An 18,873-nucleotide genomic window follows, 5' to 3' on the forward strand; every position below is an offset into this window, starting at 1 on the left:
TTATCCTACCCCTGTTTCCCTCTGCTCAAGATTTGCTCAGACACCTTTAACTACAGTGCTGTATTCTGTCACTGAGGTGGGATCGCTGAGCTAATTTTTGTAAGGCTGTTTGGACTACCTTTATGTTTGCCCCTGCAAGATCGCTGGAGAGTGTTATTGAATGCTTATAAACAGCTCCACATTTTCCATGTGCCTCTTCCTCATGCAATGCAGAGCTGTGGCCAGAATCTGGAATGTACTAATTTATTTTCCTCCTTTTTTTCCCCCTAATGTAGCTAAGTAGTATTTCACAAAGCCAGATATCATCACAAAATAAGAGAGAAGAAGGGCATAGGTTGTTCAGAGGTGGGACTGAAAATGGGTCTCTCCATATAGAATTAAGTTTTTTATGAAATGTATGCTGCAGAGCTACAGAAAGCAGCTACTGTTGGGGAGATTGGAGGTACCTTTGTGTGGTTGTTTTGGGATCCCTGGATTAAAAATAAAATAGGCAGTGTAGTTTTTCAAGCAGAATCGAAACATGTTGGTGGCATCAGAAGCTAACAAACCAAGAGCTGGAATAAATACTTAATGCTCTTCCCTGTGAGACCTTTGCTCACAGCCAGTAGTCATGGAAAACAGGACAAAACAGATGTGGATGCCCGAGCAAGTGAATAGTACTGCTTCATTCATTGCTGTTTTGAAGTGAGATGTTTCCCTCTCCTCACCAATTTGCCAAGCTTCTTTTGTGGTTTCAGTGGCCTGGGACAGTGGTGGGAAGAAGGTGCTGGAAGCAGCTGGTATGTTGCACCTACGCCAGCCCAGCAGGTCTGATTCTGGGATCTGGGCAGGGCTCCTCTGCTGTGGAGGGGTGTCTCTGCCTTGGCTGAAGGGCCCATCTACTTGCTTTGAATGGATGGATTGAGAACAGGTGGAAGAGCAGGAGGGTGTCCAGAGGCTGATACAACACAGCTCCATGTGGAACTTTTCCTGAAATGCTTTCTCCAAGGGTGAGCAGCAAAGGGAGGGGCAGCTGCTGGTCTGTGGCACCTTCTGTGTCCACCAAGGGGCTGAGGGGAGTGGGGTCATGCTGAGGCTTACCCCACAGTAAATGTAGTTTAAGAGAGAGGAGGAAAACCAGGGTTGAAAGGATGCAAACCAGGGACAAGAGGATGTATTTTGTTCACTCAGCTGGTGGATGGGCAGCAAGAGGGGTGTGTTGCTAATTAAAGTGAACTACTGATCACATTTGGATAGAGGTGATGCTGTGGAGGGGAGCAGCGTCCACCTTTGTGCTATTGGACCATGCAGGGGTTATTCAGTCCTTTTCCAGTTTGGGGACCATTTTGGTGAGCCCTCCAGCTTCGTGCTGCCTTGCAGCAGCAGTGCTGGTGGCAGTGGCAGGGTCCTTGGCTCCTTGGGGACTGTAGCTTGCAAGAGGGGGTGGGCAGGACTCCCCATCTCAGCTGGCACCTTGGGAGCCACCTGGTCCCCTCCCCTGCCAGGGGATGCTTTCTGACCGTGTAAGGGGAGCTTTTGGAGGAGCCAGGGGCTGGCTGCCAGGCTGCCTTTAATTCCCCCAGCTGGCAAACAGGAGGCCTGTGTCGGTTGCCGGGGCAATGGCGGGAAGCTGTGTTAGTTTAATGAAGCATTGGGAAGGCTGCTGTTTATTTCAGGGGAGCGGGGGCTCTCTCGTCTGCCAGGATGCTCTGCCTGGGATGGAGGGGCAGCTGCCAAAGGACTCCTAGGCCATGACTGCCATGCTCTTCCCCTCAGCTGCTGCCCTCAGCCCTTCCCAGGGTACAGAGGCCAGCATCAGGGCCATCCCTCAGTACAGCATGTCTGTCTCCTCCCCTTCCACTCGAGCCCAGCATTTTCAGTGCCATGCTGTCAAACTTGTCCTCCTCCAAAAGCGCCTGCTGTTTCCCAGGGAAGACCCCCCAGTCCCACTCGTGTGTTGAGCACCCAGTGCTTGCCTTAGGCAGGGTGCCTCCCTCCCTGGATGTCCCTTCCCGTTCATTGCCTGCCAGGGGTACAGTGGTTATCTGATCGGGGTGTTGAACTTACTCCTTTATTTAAGCAAATGAAGACTTGAAGCATCAATGTCTTCATAGTAAAGGTGACCTACAAAGGAGGGAGGAGAAGAATGAAGAGGGGGGAATGGGGAAAGTGCCTTGCGTTATGCCCCTTTTCTAGTGTCTCTTTTTGATTTAAAAGGGATCTAATGGGGGGCTTGGGCTTTTTATCCTTCTTTGCTTCTTTTCTTCCCAGCGTGTTATTTCAAATACAAAAGGATTTCTGGTCTTGTTTAACCTCTAGGGGGGAGGGGGAATTCGATGCACAACTTGAGCACTAATAGGCTTATGACTATTCAGATAAAACTTCATTAACCGAGTGTTTAAAAAAATAAGCCTTATTCAGACCTGTTAAAAATCAAGAGAGTGTAAATGGGTGTGAACAAACAAATACTAGATGGAGAGGTTGTCTGAAAGTTCAGTAAGCCGTGTCCATTTAATAAAAGGCTAAGAAAAAGCCTCAGGCCACAGACCGATGAATTTTCACACAAAAAAAGGTGAAATAAGACTATTGTCTTGCAAAGGGAAGAAAAAGGCCTTTTCATATGTGAAAAGAGAGATGTATTTGGTGAAGATACACAAACAGAAATGAACCTGATTTTTTTTTTCCTTTTCTCCCCTCCCCCCCTTTTTCTGGTTCCCGTTTAAAATACCGTGTAAACAAATGCTGTCCTGGACGATGCTTCCTGAGCTGGTGTGGCAGAGCATTCCCTTGTCCTGCAGGGGCAGCTTTCCAGCCCGGCGCTTGCAGGACCGAGTGCTCCTGTCCCCAAGCACAGTGGCATAAGGTGTGCCCGTGCCCAGGGCGGCAGTGTCCCTGCTGGCGGGGGTTTGCAGGCTGCCGTGGGCCGGAGCACACGGAGCCGTCTCGGGGCTGAAGCCCACATCAGCCCAAACTCCCGGACGCCCTGTTGCTAGCCCGCCTCTGCGGCCCGTTGCTCCCTGTATGTGCCCTGTGGACGGCTGGTAATTAAAAATCCGTGGAGGGGGATATTACTGAGTTAACAGTAGTTATTTGTGAGGCTGCTGGAGGGGGGGAGAGAGATCTATCCCCAGGGAGAGCTGCACTGACGAGGGGTGGGGGGGAGCAGGAGGGAGGAGGAAGTGGGGGCGAGATTGGCAGGTGACTGCCAGCTCCGAGGAGATGACAGCGGCAGCAGCTCCGCCAGTCCCACTTGAACACTGCACTGCAGGTACTGGGTTAATGGGTGGGAAGTGGTGAAGAAGAATATCAGGGTGGGTGGCTGGAGGGGAGGGTGTTGGCATGGGGGAGTTGATTTCTGTTAAACGCCAAGATAGAGATGACACTCCATATACATGTAATCATTAGACTTCATTACCAAGAATATTTTCCTTCATATAATTTTTTTAAATGCAGAGAAAGCTTTCCCCAAACGTGACAGTATTCTACCTACAATCACTTTCCCCATGCCAAATACTACCATGCTGTACAAGAATGGTCTGAAATGCTGTACTATTTTTGACCATTTCATTTGGGTTATTTGTAGTAGTGAAATTTTAATTTTTAAGGTGCTAGGAATAGGCTCCTCAGTCCCACATTATCTCCATGTATAAGGCCTTTTTACTGAATGTGAGACTGCATTACAATCTAAACCTCACAATTTTCTTGTTTGATGACACTGACTATCCAACTAGAAAATTCATGTATCCTCCTTTTGCAGGACTGGCAGGTTAGACCTAGACTGAAGTCCTGATTGACATCTGCAGACAGCATTCTTGCTCATGCTCGCTCTCTCTCGCTCTCTCTCCCCCCTGTGCTCATGCTCTCTTTCCCCCCTCTATTCCTTTCAGAGGGTAAAACATCTATTTGCAAAGGGCTGAGGACACACACTGCACAGGGAGATAAAAGCAAAGAGCCCTCATCCCATGTAAGAGTTCACAGATCTGTAACTCAGGGAGCTGGCGACAGGGTTTGACAAGGGTTGAAATCCTTCTGTCTTTCTCCCTTCTTGTATATTTGAGTTTGAAAAACAAAACCACCTGGGGTTATCTCAGGTGTGCAATATTGAGGATTTAGATGTCAGCTTCACTATCAGCTTCATTCTTTGTGCACAGAAAGAAGATCACAGATTTGCACCTAAGCTACAGAGAGTGATGCCAGTGCCTTGGTTTATCACAGTGGAGGAAGCCCATGCCTCTCCCTGCCCACTACAGCAGAGTTAAGCCCCAAGGGCCTTACACAGCCAGTGCCTCTGTTGGAGTCCTGTCCTTTCTCTCCCTGCAGCAGAAGCCAAGTTTAAGGAATTGGCTGAGAGTTCAAGGCACACATATGACTGTAGACCTGCATGGTACAGATAGCAAGAAGAAGGAGCTTCAAAAACATTGCTATCCTTTTCTCTCCTAGCAACAACAGCCCCCTGTAAAATATTTAGCCATAAAGATATGACTTTTCTTTTTGACCTGCCATGATTGTGGAGAAGGCCACTGCCTGTGCACCTGTGGTGTTACAGATTTTAGTCCAGAGACTGGGTTCTCAGCTGTGAGAACAGCTGATGGGCTGGTGTGAACATCTAGTTTAACCTGTGACTCAGATATTGTACTGGTTCACTTATCAAAAACACCGGCAACAAAAGGGGCAAAACCCCTTTTGATTTTCCAGTACTGACATAAGTACACTGATTTACATTACATGGACATACATATTTTGACTGCTTGACAAAGAAAATCATGCCCACGACAGCTTCTTGTCAAGCAAGTATTCCTACTAAATGGAAGCATGGCCAGCACCATCCATTTTTGAGGTCTCTTCTGCGTGGTAATTTCCAGAGTCCTGGTATGGCCAGTTTTAGGGAACTGTTTGAATCTGGCGACTACCTGCAGTCTTTGCTGAACAGCACTGGAAGCACTGGGCATTTAGCAGCTTTGAAAATTACATCATAGGCATCTTAAATGTACTTCTGAAGCGTGCATTGGTTTTAAAGCTTAGCAGCTGGCCTTTTGGCCATATATATAGATCACACACACTGATTTGCTTATCAGGGATGGCAGTTAGTTGAATGCAAAGCAAAATTATATGTTTCTCTCCTGTCTTCCCCTTCCCCTTTCCTGTTTTCTGTGTGGAATGAGGATCTTGGGGATGCCTTGAGCTGGACCATGAATCCCCTGGCCTGTCAGTTTTGCTAGGGTTAGAAGGGACATGCTGTGTAAAGTGCTACAACCTGCTATATTTTCACTCTTACTGGTGTGTGGCAGCAAGAGTTTTAGATGCATGAAGCCTTGCTCAGGGGTAAGGGGGGCTGGGGGAAGACACCAGCAGAAGAAACCGCTAGTTCAGAGCTCACAGTTAACAGGACTGAGATTCTGAGCAAGTCTCAGGGTAGTGGGAACTGGTAACACAAAGCCAGCACTGGGAGCTCATTTTAATTTCAACCATCTTGTGCGTGTGTAGTTGGCTGTCTTTGTTTAAAGAACTTGGCCTTCAGGTAGATTTTATTTGGACGGCTTGCTTATCCAAAGAACATTAATGACTTTCCTTGAGGAGTTGCAGCCAGTACCTTTGCACCCTGGTTCTCCTCTAGCCCTGTTTTCTCTTTTCCATAATCTCCCGGTGCCCGGCAGCAAGCCTTTAGGGTACATGCGCAAGCAAAAGGAGCTCGAGTTGGGGAATTAATATTCCTGGAACATAACACCAGCAGCATGCACACGCTGAGGAGAATATTAGAGCTATTAGCGGTGGGAGTTTGGAGTGCATGCAATATCTAGATGGAGAATTCAGTGTGATTAATCTGCCTCTAAGCAGCAGCCTCCGGGCTCTGGGAATTCTGTGGCACGTTTGAAATCAGAACTTTTTTTAATTACCTTTCCGCATCAACAAAACAATTGCAGTTGTGTGAAAATAAGCCCATTCAGTCCCTGCCCTGGCTCTGTTCTTTTTTTTTTTCTCTTTTTCCTTTTTGGATGAGGCATGCTGCCGGAGCCCTGAGTATTCACAGTCCCGGCAGCTCTGACAGCATTTTGCACAAGTGCAGAGGGACTTAACCTGGGAGGCTTGGCCAGCCTCCAAGTCAGGTAATTGCATCGTGGGCCAAGCTGGAGCAAGCCCATGCTAGTCGGTGTGTATGTGTTAGATTCCTTGCTCTTTCCCCCTTCTTTTTTCCTCTTCCCAGCAAATGCCTGTGCCTCCCTTTCTCCCCCATTCACCTCCTCACCTTGCATCCTGGCATGCTGGCAGCCATGTTGCCTCCCTGTCATGGGCAGGTTGAGAGAGATTCCCCCAGAGAGGAGGAGTGGGATAAACATGGAGGTTTCCTCTCATGCAGTCAGCAGGGTAGAAAAAAATAGATAAAAAAATGAAAGGAGTCGATATAAAAATGGTAGTAAAGTTGTGGCCAAACAAGGAGCAAGACATGCTGAAAGATACGAGATTGGATGGGGACCTCCCTGCTTGCAATTCATACCTTTTCCCTTCTTCTCATGAGCAGAGGCAGGAGAGTTTATTCCATCCATTGCAGCCTGGTTTATTGCTGTACTGGCATGGAGACACTGTAAAACAACAGGGGAAATCTTCCCTAACACTGTGGCTCTGCCAGGGCTAGGATGATGCCCTAAGGCACTGGGATTCAGAGTTGATGTGGGAACAGAGGCTTTGGCCATGGAGCAGCTCCAACCTGGAAGACCCACCTACTGGATGCCTGGATTTTATGCTGGAAGCACACAGAGCTGCTGGGGTACAAATGTTTCCAACAAGTATCTTGGGTTTCCAGTGCTGGTGCCAGCCCTCTGGGGCACCACAGGCACTCATGGGGTGCTCCCACTGTCCACCAGCAGCAAGTTGGGAATGTACTTGCCAGCTGGTTCATGGCAGGGATCTGGATTGCTTCCTCCTCTCTTCTCGCTCGCTCCACATCCAGATTTCCCTCCTGCCTCACTGGCAGGTTGCAGAAAGGGCAGGCTGTGATGGTAGTGCTGTTTTCTCCTCCATTCCAGGTCGACACAGCGATGGGAATTGCTTTGTAGGTCTTGATGAGGGCAGGGATGGAGGTTGGAGAGAGGAGTGGACATACTGTGAGGATCACAAGCTGTCTTCCTTTTGGCTCTGCAGTTCCAATAACTTCATAAATATAACGTCTGCAATTAGCACAGTTTAATTTTTTAAGATTTATTTTTAATTTCACTTGACTGTGGCTGTGCCCTTGACTTATTCCTCTGAATTCCTGGCCTTCAGGCATGATTAGCACAGTGTGTTTGAGCTGCCTTGCTTCAAAAGGTGAAAAAAAATCCATTTTAAACACAAATAACAGAGTTTTATTTTTTTGGGTTTATTTACTGACATGTTTGAGGTGGTGTTAAATTTTCAGAAATTGATGTTAAAAAAATTACACCAGCTGAATAAACAAAAAAAAAAAAGCCCCAAATCTTACAACTTTCCAGGTCATATTAAGCCAGTAGCTACTTAATAAGCCTTTTTTTTCTTCTAGGCTTCATTTCAGAAATGACTACAGAAGTCTTATATCATCAGCTTTTGCTCCCAGAGCAACATCCGAGCATTGCATTGTATTGGGAGTACATCAAAGTCTCCTGGCCTTTCTTTCATCTACCCCAGTCTGTCTTCCCCTCCCCAGGGCACCTAAAACCTAAAAATACACTAGGGAATCAAAAACTCCCCTCTTTTCCCTATTGCCTTGCTTGGGTCTTACCTACAACTCTGTTACCTTTACGCTGACCGCTTTTACTCAGATTGTAGTTCAGTGGTGATTTCAGATCCTCGGGTGGGGGAAAATCCCCAAGTGCCCACTGGAGAGCCTCACCTCTGCCGGCCCTCAGCTCCCAGAGCTCTGGCACGGAGTTGTGTTCACTCTGGTGGCCCTGCTTGCCCGGTGGCTCTCAGCGCTGCCTTCCCTGTGTGCCTCGGGCGCAACCCACAGCATCCGCCTGCTTCCACCCGTCCCCTGCAATCCCCCTGTGCCCTGCCCCCCTGAGCCTCTCCCGTGGCCACTGGCACCCCTCGATCTTGCCCCCAGCACCTCATCCTGCTCCGCTCCCGGCAGGTCCAGAGGGGCCACGGCAGGTGGTTCTGTCCCAGAAGGGCTGCTGGTGCTTGTGCTGCGCTGGAGGATGGCGCCTGGGCTGGCGCTGCCTGTCTGTCCTGCCCAGGCCACTTTTAAAAGGTATTTCCACTGTGGTCACAAAGTTTATTTGTGAAGAAAAACCACAAAAAAAAAAAAAACACAAATAACAAACACCCAAAGCCACAACAAAAAAGGGAGTATGATTTATAAAAAAAAAAAAAAGCCATTTTCTTGGCCAGCCATTTCCTGAGTTCCCTTTGTTACTACTGCAGATATGTGTTTGAATAAGAGCCTTTTCCCCTCCCCTCTCCTATTCCTCCCTGTTCTACCCTGCAGTGAAGTCACAATCCGGCGTTTGTGGGCTCTGTGTGATGTCAGAGACTCGGTCTTGTGACTTCACCGGCGGGCTCAAGCAGAAGGTGCAGACGAGGCTGAGAGAAGAGAAAAAAAGCCCCCTCCTCTCCTCTTCCCTCCCCCCCTCCACCCTCTCGGTTTATAAAACCAGTAGCTGAGATAAATCGGAAGGGGGTGGGGAGAAGCAGCAGGGAAAGCTGAGAAAGATGCCAGAAAGGTACAGTAAATGGGCTTTATCTCTCTCTCCCTCTCCCTGAAAGTTGAGAGTGGAAAATTGCCCTGCAGAGGCCAGCTCTCGCCGACCACGCGCGGCGGCGGCGGCGGTGGCGGCCGTGTGTCTGCGGCGCCCTGCGCGTGTCACCCGCCCCCGCGACGCCGCCGTGCCCGCCCGGGCTGCCCGCGCCGGGGGGGGGGCTGGGGGCGGCGGGGAGGGCGGGGGGCAGCCGGAGCCCGGCGCGGCTCCCTGGGCACGGCCGGCCGCTCGCCTTGTCCCTTCTCAAAGGCCCCAGCTGTTGGCTGCTCGCTGCAGTCTGGCTCCTGCGAGACCGACATAAATGGGTTATGGGGTTTATGCATATGCCGGGGGTGGAGGGGGAGGTGTCGTCCCCCCCTCCCCGTTTTCTTCGCCATGTATCTCTCGTTGGTGTTTTATTTTTTTTTAATTTATTTTGTTTTGGTTTTGGATGTGGTTGTTTTTTTTCCTTGCTCTGCAGGCTCAGAGTAGCACGGGGGTGGATGGGGAGGGGGCCTGCCATTCCCCCGTGATATGTGGGTGCATCAGGAGGGAGAAGGGCAAGGCCTCAGGGTCACATTCTCAAGGGCTGTAAGATATGATTTCTTCTTTAATTTCTTGATTTTTATTTTTTTTGAGGGGGGGGTTGGTGATTGTTGTTGTTTTTTCAACTGACAGCTGCACAATAGCAATGTGGATGCACCAGCAAACAGCAACCGAAAAAATATTTTTAAAAAATAAAAATTAAAAAAGGGGAGGAGGAAAATGGGGGGGAGGGGGGAGAAAAGTGGGGGGGTTAGCTCGCCCCTCCCTTCTTTGGTAATTTTTTTTTTCCCCTGTGTCAAATTTACTGTTCACTTGAGATTTTGGACAAAGACGGGGGCAGTGGGTGGGCTGCTTTGAGTTTTGTGATATAATATGACTGGAGCAAGAGAGTAAAGCACAGACAATTAAGGATCAGCGCGAGGGCTTTGCTCATTCAGTCTGTTGAGGAAGCCGTCATTTTGTGTTAGTGTGCGTGTCTGGAGGAGGAAGGATAGTGGAGAGTGACAGTGGAAGGATGCCTAATGTTGTGGTGTATTTGTACTTGCTAAATGCCTGCTCCAGGAAAGGAGGGCTTCAAAAGAAAGGGATGAGTGGAAGGGGGTCCTTCTGAATTTGCCCTTTGGTGAAGCCACTTCGGACTGGATTCCCACTACTGGGAATGTGATGTTTTGTTGCCTCCATGAAAGGGGAGGGCTGAGAAACGAAAAGGGCAGGTGTCAGGCAGGCTCCTTGCTGCCACCGCTCTGCCTACGCACCTCACCCCCATCACCCCGATGACCGGTGGCTTCTCTGCTGCTCTGATTCCTGAAGCTCCTGTGAAAAGCACCGCGTCCCGACTGTCTGCAGGGCCAGGCTTCTCTGCGCCCCCGGGTCACCGGGGTCCTGCTGCTGCACTTCACTCCTAAAGACCCAGAGCACCTCCTGCTTTTGTAGTTATTTATTTCTTTATTTCAACTACTGGACCCTGGCTGTCCTCTGCCAATATGTTTCAAGGCTGATGAATAGCACCCCCTGCAGTTATAGAGCTGATCTTTTGTAGCACAGATGTATAATTAATTGTGCAGCACTTTTGCAGTCTGAACAGGCAAGTGGATTCTTGGAAGACACCCATGTGCTGCCACCTGCTTCTCAGTGCCCCAGCTCCACTGCCCTTGGGGAAGGGACCTGTTGGCCACAGCTTAAGAGTCTCTGTCCTACTGGAGTGATGTGAAACGGGATTCGAATCCAGGTCTTTGGTGTAAAAGCCACAACCAACCTCAAACCCCAAGTGCTGCTGCACCACAGGACTCCTCTCCTCTGCCTCTGCTCCAACATGAAAGAACTTTTAGGCATTTTTGCATCACTGTTCCATCCCAATGGTGATGTTTAGGGATTTTTTTCCCCTTCTTTTTTTCTCTCAGAGGGGAAGTAAGGATCTATAAGTTTGTAAAGCACTTTGAAGATAAAAATCATTGTCTGTGCAGAGTACTGTCTGTTGGCTTGTCTGAGTCACTACCTAGCTTGCCTGGGAAATGAAACCTAGAATCCTTCCATAGGCCACTTGGAGAATTAAGTCAAAAGAACCATTGAGGCATCCTCCTTTGGACCTCTGTCCCTAGGGAGAGCAGAAGTGGGGGTGACCAAGTGGGACTGGACAGTGCATGAGTCTGGGAGGTGGGGGGCCACGACTGAAATACGCCCTGCAAAACTGAGGGCAGAGGACATTGGGGATGTGATTTAGCTAAGATTAGGTACAGAAGAGATTTTAAGCCTCATTATTTTGTCTGGGTACGGCAAGATTATGGCCTATGGGGCTTTCCTCAGTTCTTTATCTACACCTGCTTTTAAAAGAGCAGCAAACAGTGGAGAGCCCTTTCCTTTGATTTCTGTTCAGCTGGGGACATCCGTCACCCAGGACTGTAACTGTAGGTGTTCAGGTCAGGGGTAGATGTGCATCACTTCAGCCCCATGCTAGGACATGAAAGGATTAAATCTCTTTCCTAAGCAAAGTGGAAGGTCGCCAGGTGTCTTCTCTCAGGCTCAGAGATTGCAGTGGGAGAAGGAAGCGGGATCCAGCTGGGTAAGAGACCTCATCAAGAGGATAAAAGCATTTAGGGTAAAGGACAGTCTGTCTCCCTGAGTAGGGGAAGTAATCAGTGAGGATGTGCAAGGTTCTCTCAAAAAGCCCTAGGCAGGCAATGTGTGTATCAGAAAAGAATTTCCAGGCAGTGGTGAAGGGGCACGAGCTTGAAAGCGTTAATTAGTTCCCCCCCCCCCGTCCCCGTTTCTGTTAAGATATTCCCTTTCTTGTAACCACAACTGCTTTTTGTCTTTCTTTTCTCCGTGTTCTTTTTTTTAAACTTGTGTCCCAGTGAAAAGGACTGTTAAGGAAACCCCCTAGTTATCACCTGAGGCTAGCTGCTGACGTACTGTTTCTCGAGAAGAGATAATGCTAGCTGATTATAAATAGGCTGACTGCCCTTTTTCATCAATACTAGGAGTAAGCCGACACCTTGATCTTTAGCCTGTGGAATGAATCACAGTGCAAGAGTTGTTACTTTTGGAGTAGTCATTTCTTCTCTCACATTATGCTCCCTGCTGTGAAGAGGCTTGGCCCTGATGAGGGGATCCTTGAGCCGGGGGCGGGTACCCCAGGGTATGTGAAATTTCTCCGTGGTGAAATGATTTCTCTCCACCAGTGTAACCAGTGTGTCAGCATTAAACCTGGGTTCAGCCTGGGCTGCCAGCGGATGACCTTGAGTACTGCAGCCCCCCCCCCCCCCAGCCTAATGCTGCTGCTTTTCGTTGAAAGTGTCAGTGCTGGGATAGCTTGTTCGGAAGTTGGGCTATTTCCTAAACTTGCTAAAACCAGTGGAGACTCATTAGTTGGTAGGTGGACATGAACTGTGCTTGCTGAGGTATCTGTTCTTGCTTTGGCTGTTCTAAGAAGTGCTGACCTTATTTTCACAGCCCTAATGGAACTGACAGTATTTTGTTTAGGTCTAATTACTCACAGCACATTTACAGAAGTTAAATGGGAGACCTTCAGTCCTAATCATCTCTCAGGACAAATGTGAGTGCCAGCAGGATTCCCATCTTCAGAAGATAATTTCAAGAGGAATGATGAAAGCCATTATATGTAAGCAGAGATTTTGTTAGTTTAAACCGGAACTTAAGTAGGCAACTTGAAGAATTCCTCAAATCTTGAAACAAAACCAAGTTACTTAAGATTTTACGTGGATTTTACTTAAGATTTTTACATGGCTTGGACTCTCTAAAGACAGATTTGTCCAGCCTTTAAAAATTAAAGACTCGTTTTCTTAACTGAGGACAGTTGTGTCTTTGTGTTTGTTACCTAATAGCTTTTAAAGTGTTTCATCACTTGGCTCAGGTAATGTGAATGAAAATATGCTACTTTTCCCCATCCCCAAATGAGTCAGTAGTGTTCATAAATAGTGGAATATGTTGCATTCAAAGTTGTAAGTTCTGTATGTTCTCATGTGCCCTATCCTGATTTGGATTTGAGTGCAACTTTAAAGTAATGCAGGCCACTAAAATGAGACATTAATAACTTCTGAAATGTAGAATTAGAGTGTTTGAGCATTGAATAAACTTAAATGAGTCTCGAGATACAAAGTAATTAAAGTGGTTGTGTTTGAAGTAGGTTTTTTTCCCTCATGTTTTGTTAGCAAGAGGAGATATGTAAGTAAACTGTGGTGGAACTTTAAAAACTATTTTCAATAAACCAATCTCTCAGATGAACCAGGACCAGAGAACATCACTATACCTAACAAAAAAAAGGCACAGAAGTTGATTTCTATGACAAGAAGTTAATCAGATTTCTTGCAATGTCTATCTTTAGTGGACCCTTAGGTTTCTACTTCCCAGTATAAGTACAGGCTTCTTACCAGATGAATCTAGAAGACTCTCTTGGTTTTGGTCCAGTCTGATGCTTTCTGCATTGGCCTCTTCTGCTGCAAGCCCTTCTTAGGTGCTGTTTCATGTGCCTGCAATTCTGGAGCGTGGTAGCAGCAAGGTGACTGGAAGAACTAAAGCTGTTCCTTCAGGGACCTTTTTTTTCTCTCCTGTTGGAACAGCTGAGATTCAACAGCTATTGCCTACATCAGGGAGGAAGCCAACAGGGAACAAAGTAAGAATCAAAACCTTAGTTGCCTGTAAAATTTGGAACTATATATCATGGGGATTTGTGCTTGTTAAGCTCAGAAATTCCCACTTCCCTGTAGGCAGAAAAAGCCACCCTAGCAAATGAAACCTCTGTAAAGGGCTGGAGAAGTAAGAGAGGAAAAAAACCCTTTCTGTAAAACATGTTCAGGCAAGGCAGAGTTGGTTTTATGTAAGATAATTTAAAAAGACAAGTTCTAATATTTGAATTTCTACTTTTATTTAGATATGCTTAGCAATTCAGATAATGAAGATTTATTGATGGACTTTTCTGCCTTGTTGGAGACAGTCTTGCTGGAGAATCACATTTGTATGGCTTTCTGTTTTAATTTCCACCTTTATTACTCTGGGCATCTGCATGGAAATTTGATTGGCTTTTCCTTAAAAGTTCAGCTTCTGTTGTTTCTCGCTTTTTCTGCTGGACTCAGATTCTTTTGTCTGCAGCATCAGAATCACTTTCACAGCAACTAATTCTATTCTGCCAGAAGCAGCTTTTGGCAGGAAGCAAAAGGAAGAAGCAGAAGAAGCAGAGGAGGTCTTAAGGTACAAAGATCTTATTTTCATGAATCAGCTCTTTGTAATGGGAAGGTGAAAATGCAGAAGTGTTGCAGTGTTTTAATTTTTTTCCTGCTATGATTCACACTACCTACCTTCAGCTGCTTTATCATTTTCCTTCCTTTGAGATGTTCCAAAGTCTTTCAATCCAGTTGTTCTGTTGCAGGAAGGGGCTGTAGGACTTAACACTGTTGCTTATGGAGACATTCCCAGTGTCTGGAGGACAGCACCTTCCAAGTGATGCACCCAAGACATGACCATCAGTAGGCTGAAAAATCTGTGCTTGTCAAAAATATTTTCCAGCAAGCACAGATCCTATGATAGTCTTAAGGGGAAAAGTTAAATATCAGTGAATTAATGAGAGGAGAGCCCTCTGTGTCCTTGCTGCAGTTCCTTGGGAGATGTCTGATACTGCTTCTCCCTTGTGTAGGTTCAGATGTAACACTTTTTATCTGAAGTTAAGTGTAAAAAAAATAGGAGTAAGGTATGGGAAATCCTGGGGCTGGGTAGGAGGAGAGGTAGGAAATGTTAATGAATGTAGCCATGCTGATGTCTTTCTTGGAGAAAGAGAAACAGGTGAGCTGCCCTTGCTTTACACTTGCTTAAAGATGTAGCTGTCCCACCGTGAATATAAGTTTCAGTCCCCAGTTGTGTGACCTGTAGGTGCCCAATCTTGCTGTCATGTTTTGTATTATCTGTCTTCAAGGTAGTCACTAATGTCCATTCCCATAGCATATAAGAGCCCCTAGATGAAAGCTGTGAAAGTGCAGTGGTGAGCCTGTGCATGACATGAAATTGTGCAACAGGGGAATAGGTTAGGATAAGGGTAATACTTTGAGGGGACAGGGGCCATGTCTGTGAGAAATCTGTGTGCCTGACTCCGTGGAGGCTTCACCTTCCTAGTGCTGCATCAACAGTGAAACCTTTTGTAAAGAAGAAGAAATCTCTCAGAGGACGCCACCAGCTGCATTCAGAAATCATGTTTGCTCTAACAAACAGCACTGGGGTGCTCGGAGCCTTTCCAGCCTATGTTACCTGCAAATTTGTTCTCAGTCCCCCATCCTGCATCACTTACTGTCCTCCCCCCTTCCAGGCAGAGGGAGCTCAGGGAGTGTGTGATGATGAGAGGTGGTTGAGGTCAGGAATGGTGTCATCCTTCTGTTCCCCCTCCAAGCTGCTAATGTATGCTTCTGGAGAGCCACATGAACTGAGTAATTACTGAATTACAGCTAGATCAGAAGTGGTGACCTCAAAGACAGAAGGAGACTCTCCATCTCCATTTGTCAGTCCCCTTGGGGTCAGAAGGACAATTTTTTGCTGGGATCTATGAGGGGGGGAAAGGGAAGTGCAAGGTAAGGCTTACATTAAGGCATAACAGGGAAAAACGTTTGCTTTAGCCATTGCTGCGTTCAAGTGCAGTAAAGTACAGCATTGCTTGCGTGTGTGTAATGACAGCAGCACTGGTGGGAGCAGTGGCACTAACCCAGAGGGCCACTCAGGGGACTTCATTTTGCTCAGAATTGCCCATCCATCATAGAGGAGGGTGCCAAGTCTTGAGGCCATTTCCCTGCCATATTTGTGCCTCTATCGTCAAAAGCATTTTGATTAGGAGATGGCAGAGAGGATTTCGGGGAGGATGTAGGTAGGATTTGGAAAGTTTCTGTTGTGGTAGTACCATGGTGGCTCTGTACAATTATGGCCGAGCTGATTTTCTTACACTAAAAGCAGAGACTTCAATCTTACAACTGTGGCGTAGCACATCTGCTGAATTTATAGTGCTTACTCTTGGATGATGGAATGTATTTGCTGGACATTTGCATTCAAACCTGTTTAGTTTGTTGTGTTGATTGTAAAACTGATCCTTTATGTAGTTTTTTTAAAAATTTGTTTTGGGTGGTTTTTTAATTTTTCTTTTTTTTTTTTTTTTTTTTTTTTTTTTTTTTTTTTTTTTTTTTTTTTTTGTTTGGTTTGGGTTTCTTTTGTTACCATTTTTGGCCTTAAATCCCTGGGGTTTTTTCTTTTTTTCAGAACTGAAGGGTGAGAGCGTATAGATGCAACTGAGGAACTGAGGACTTTACCCTGAAGTAGAAAGGCTTGCATGGATGTTAGGTTTCCACCCTGATCATGTGTGTGGGATTGTAGCCTAGTAGCGTGATGGGGTTACTTTCATCATTAGTCCTAGGAATGTTTTGTATATAACAATTTTTTTGTGTACCTGACAGTGGTCAAGTAGGTAGATGTCCCTGAATGGCCAAGTCAGAAGGTTGAATTTCTTCCTTTTGGAAAGAAAATGAAATGTTCAGGGGCAATGGAGAACTTGGCAATGTGAACAAGGTGTACTAATGACAGTGGTTTTTCATCTGGAGTCTGCAGACAGCCAAAAATTAGTTTCTGAGAGGATTAAATTATCCATTAAGCTCAGTGGGGTTGTACATTGAAGCCTGATATATCACTTGGAAAGCTGCAAAGGATATGGCGTCTCTCCTTGCGTGATATTTAACTAATACAGTTTTGATAATTTTGTTTACATTCTGCACTTAAATTGACCCTGTGTATTACCAGTGATGCCTACTGCAATGCAACAGCTGATGATGGTGTGACAATTGCCTGCATTTATAGCGTGAGCTCTTTTAAAACTTCAGTTCATCCTTCAAAATCAGCCATATAGTTTTCAAGCTTTTAAATATTTTAAAAAGCAACTCCTGTTGTATTTCCCTTGTAACACCTACAAAGTAGTCATAATGGAGATGGGAAATGCTGCTCTGCAGCAGACTAGACATCCAGATATTTAACTCTGTGAACTCACTTATTTTTGGTCCTTTGAGAAATGTTTGACTTGGGAATGATGGCTGTCCTTGTATTTTTATATGCATTTTTAAGCATTTTACAAAACTTCTGCTATTTATGCTGCAACTTCATTTTAGACAGTAGGTAAAAAATACCATGTTATAACAAGCTTATCTAGATAAGGAATGCTGTCATGTTTATATTTACATGTTTATTTATATTTACATGTTTATTGTCATGTTTTATCTTAAGGTAAGTTTAAGTTTAGCTTTAGTTAGAGTGCTCTAAGCACTCCTACCTTACAATTCTACATAAAGGATTGACCTCAATTGATGCTTCACTTCAAAATCAGAAAACAGATAATGGAAAACCAAATTATAAAAATCTTATCGAGTTCCCCCACCCCATTACAGCTTTTATGACAGTCCTGGATCCCCAGGGGGAATGCTGCTCTAAGCAAGCTCTTAGCATGCCGTGACAGTCAACAAGATTAAGGCTGTTTCTGACGAGAGCAACCTCGGGTTTGTTACGGTGAATGTGCTGTGGGAGCCTCTTGTCCAGGCGGAGGAAGCGATGACCTGCACGTGGTGTGAGCGAAGCAGCGCGCCTGAAACAGCCCCTGTGACTGGGCAGCCAGAGCCCAGGAGAGCAGGGCACGCAGCACTGCGAGGGCTTGCAGCGAGGCAGCGCCTGCGTGCTCCAGCTGCAATTTCCAGGGAGATGATGCGAGGAGCTTCGCAATATTCTCATCTCAAGGAGACAAGGCGTAGATCACAGCAGCAGACTCGCCTCAGAAAGGAGCCAGTGCCTCTTGAGTTCCAAGGCGAGTGAACAGAGGAGCAGGCAAATCTTTCCTAGATGCTCCAGGTGCACGATTGCCTGACCAGCAGCTGGGGAGTCCCTAACACCCACAAAGTGTTAACTTGAAAGACTAATGGTAGGAGCACATGTAATTGTTGTCTGCTCTGGTTGTTTTCCCCAGACTACTGGCATCATTTTAGGCATATCTAGATGGAATTTCAGCCGGCCTCCAAATTATTTTTGACAGATAATGCATGGTATAAGATGTGGTGGTTTGTATTTATTTTTCAAAAAAGGCGAGTCACCTGTGGAGGAGCCATCAGTGAAGTTGTCAACTGGCTGTGCTTACAACACAGTCCTTCTCAGCAGTTCATTGCCTTTTGGATGAGCTCTGAGCAGAGGCCTACTCTCGGAATACGGCTTGCTGAGGATCTGGGAAACAAAGCTTGGGAAACAGGGCAGTTATTGAAAGTGTCATATCTGCTCAGTAAAGTTCCTGGCAAAGCAAGTTTTAAATGCCGCTTGAGCTTTCTCTGCCCAGCACTTAAGAGCTTCGCAGACTGCCAGCCCTACTGCGTTTTCACGTGAAATGTTCTGAGTGGCAGATGGAGGAAACTGTAATGTCATATAGAGCTTCCTTTGCTGGCATACGGGCTTAAATGAAGGAGGTGATAGTTTGACAGGCACTGCATCCTTGCTCTACTGCTGCCCCATCCACAGCCTCCTCGCCCTCTCCCTCTCAAACCCAAAAACTCGTGAATGATCTGAAAAAAGCTTCATTATCTCTCCAGCACAGAAGTGCAGCCGGACACCCCGGACTCCCAAATGCAAAGCAGTGGGGACTCGGAGGGCTGGCAGTGCCACCTCAGATGGCCCGGGAGGCTCTGGGCTGGCGGTCGCGGCCGGGCGGGCTGCGGGGGCAGGCGGGCCCGGGCACCGCCGCCTCCATGTTGTTTCCTGAGATCCCCGCGCCTCCGCTGAGGCACCTCCGATTCGGGGCCCGCCCAGCCCCGCCGTACGGTCCGACTGCGGCTCAGGGCTCGGCCGTCGCTGTGCGCGCCGGGCCTGGCGGGGAGGCCGGGGGCAGACAAGTGGGCAAACGGAGCAAAGCCCGTTCTTAAAATGACCTGGGGGAGGGTGAGGGTGGCGGGGGGGTGGAGAGAGGCGGTGTTGATTTACGAGAGGGAAACGCGAGCTGCCCCGGTGCCTGCCCCGAGCGGCGGGGGGCGGCGCGGAGCCCCGGTGCCCTCGGCAGGGGCGGGGTGGGGCAGCACGCGCACCGGGCGCGCCTCGCCCACGTGCTCCGAGCGCGCGGGACGCGGTGGGGGGGGCGGCGGCGCGCGGCTCCTTTAAG

At 47.3% G+C, this 18,873-nt stretch overlaps 1 protein-coding gene across 3 annotated transcripts in view; it reads left to right on the forward strand.

Moving 5' to 3' along the window:
* Positions 1–18,873, forward strand: part of TCF20 (transcription factor 20) — a 130,553-nt gene that overhangs the window by 45,872 nt on the left and 65,808 nt on the right. Inside the window, exon 1 of one of the 3 annotated variants that reach the window (XM_064702288.1) lies at positions 8,451–8,654. The exons of the other annotated variants lie outside the window; for them this stretch is intronic. The gene's annotated coding sequence lies outside the window, so the exon portion shown is untranslated. Of the gene's footprint in view, positions 1–8,450; positions 8,655–18,873 lie in introns of those variants that run through there. 3 annotated transcript variants of the gene reach the window in all.

This window comes from Zonotrichia leucophrys, chromosome 1A (genome assembly GCF_028769735.1).
Source record: "Zonotrichia leucophrys gambelii isolate GWCS_2022_RI chromosome 1A, RI_Zleu_2.0, whole genome shotgun sequence".
In the NCBI taxonomy this organism is placed as follows: Eukaryota; Metazoa; Chordata; class Aves; order Passeriformes; family Passerellidae; genus Zonotrichia; species Zonotrichia leucophrys.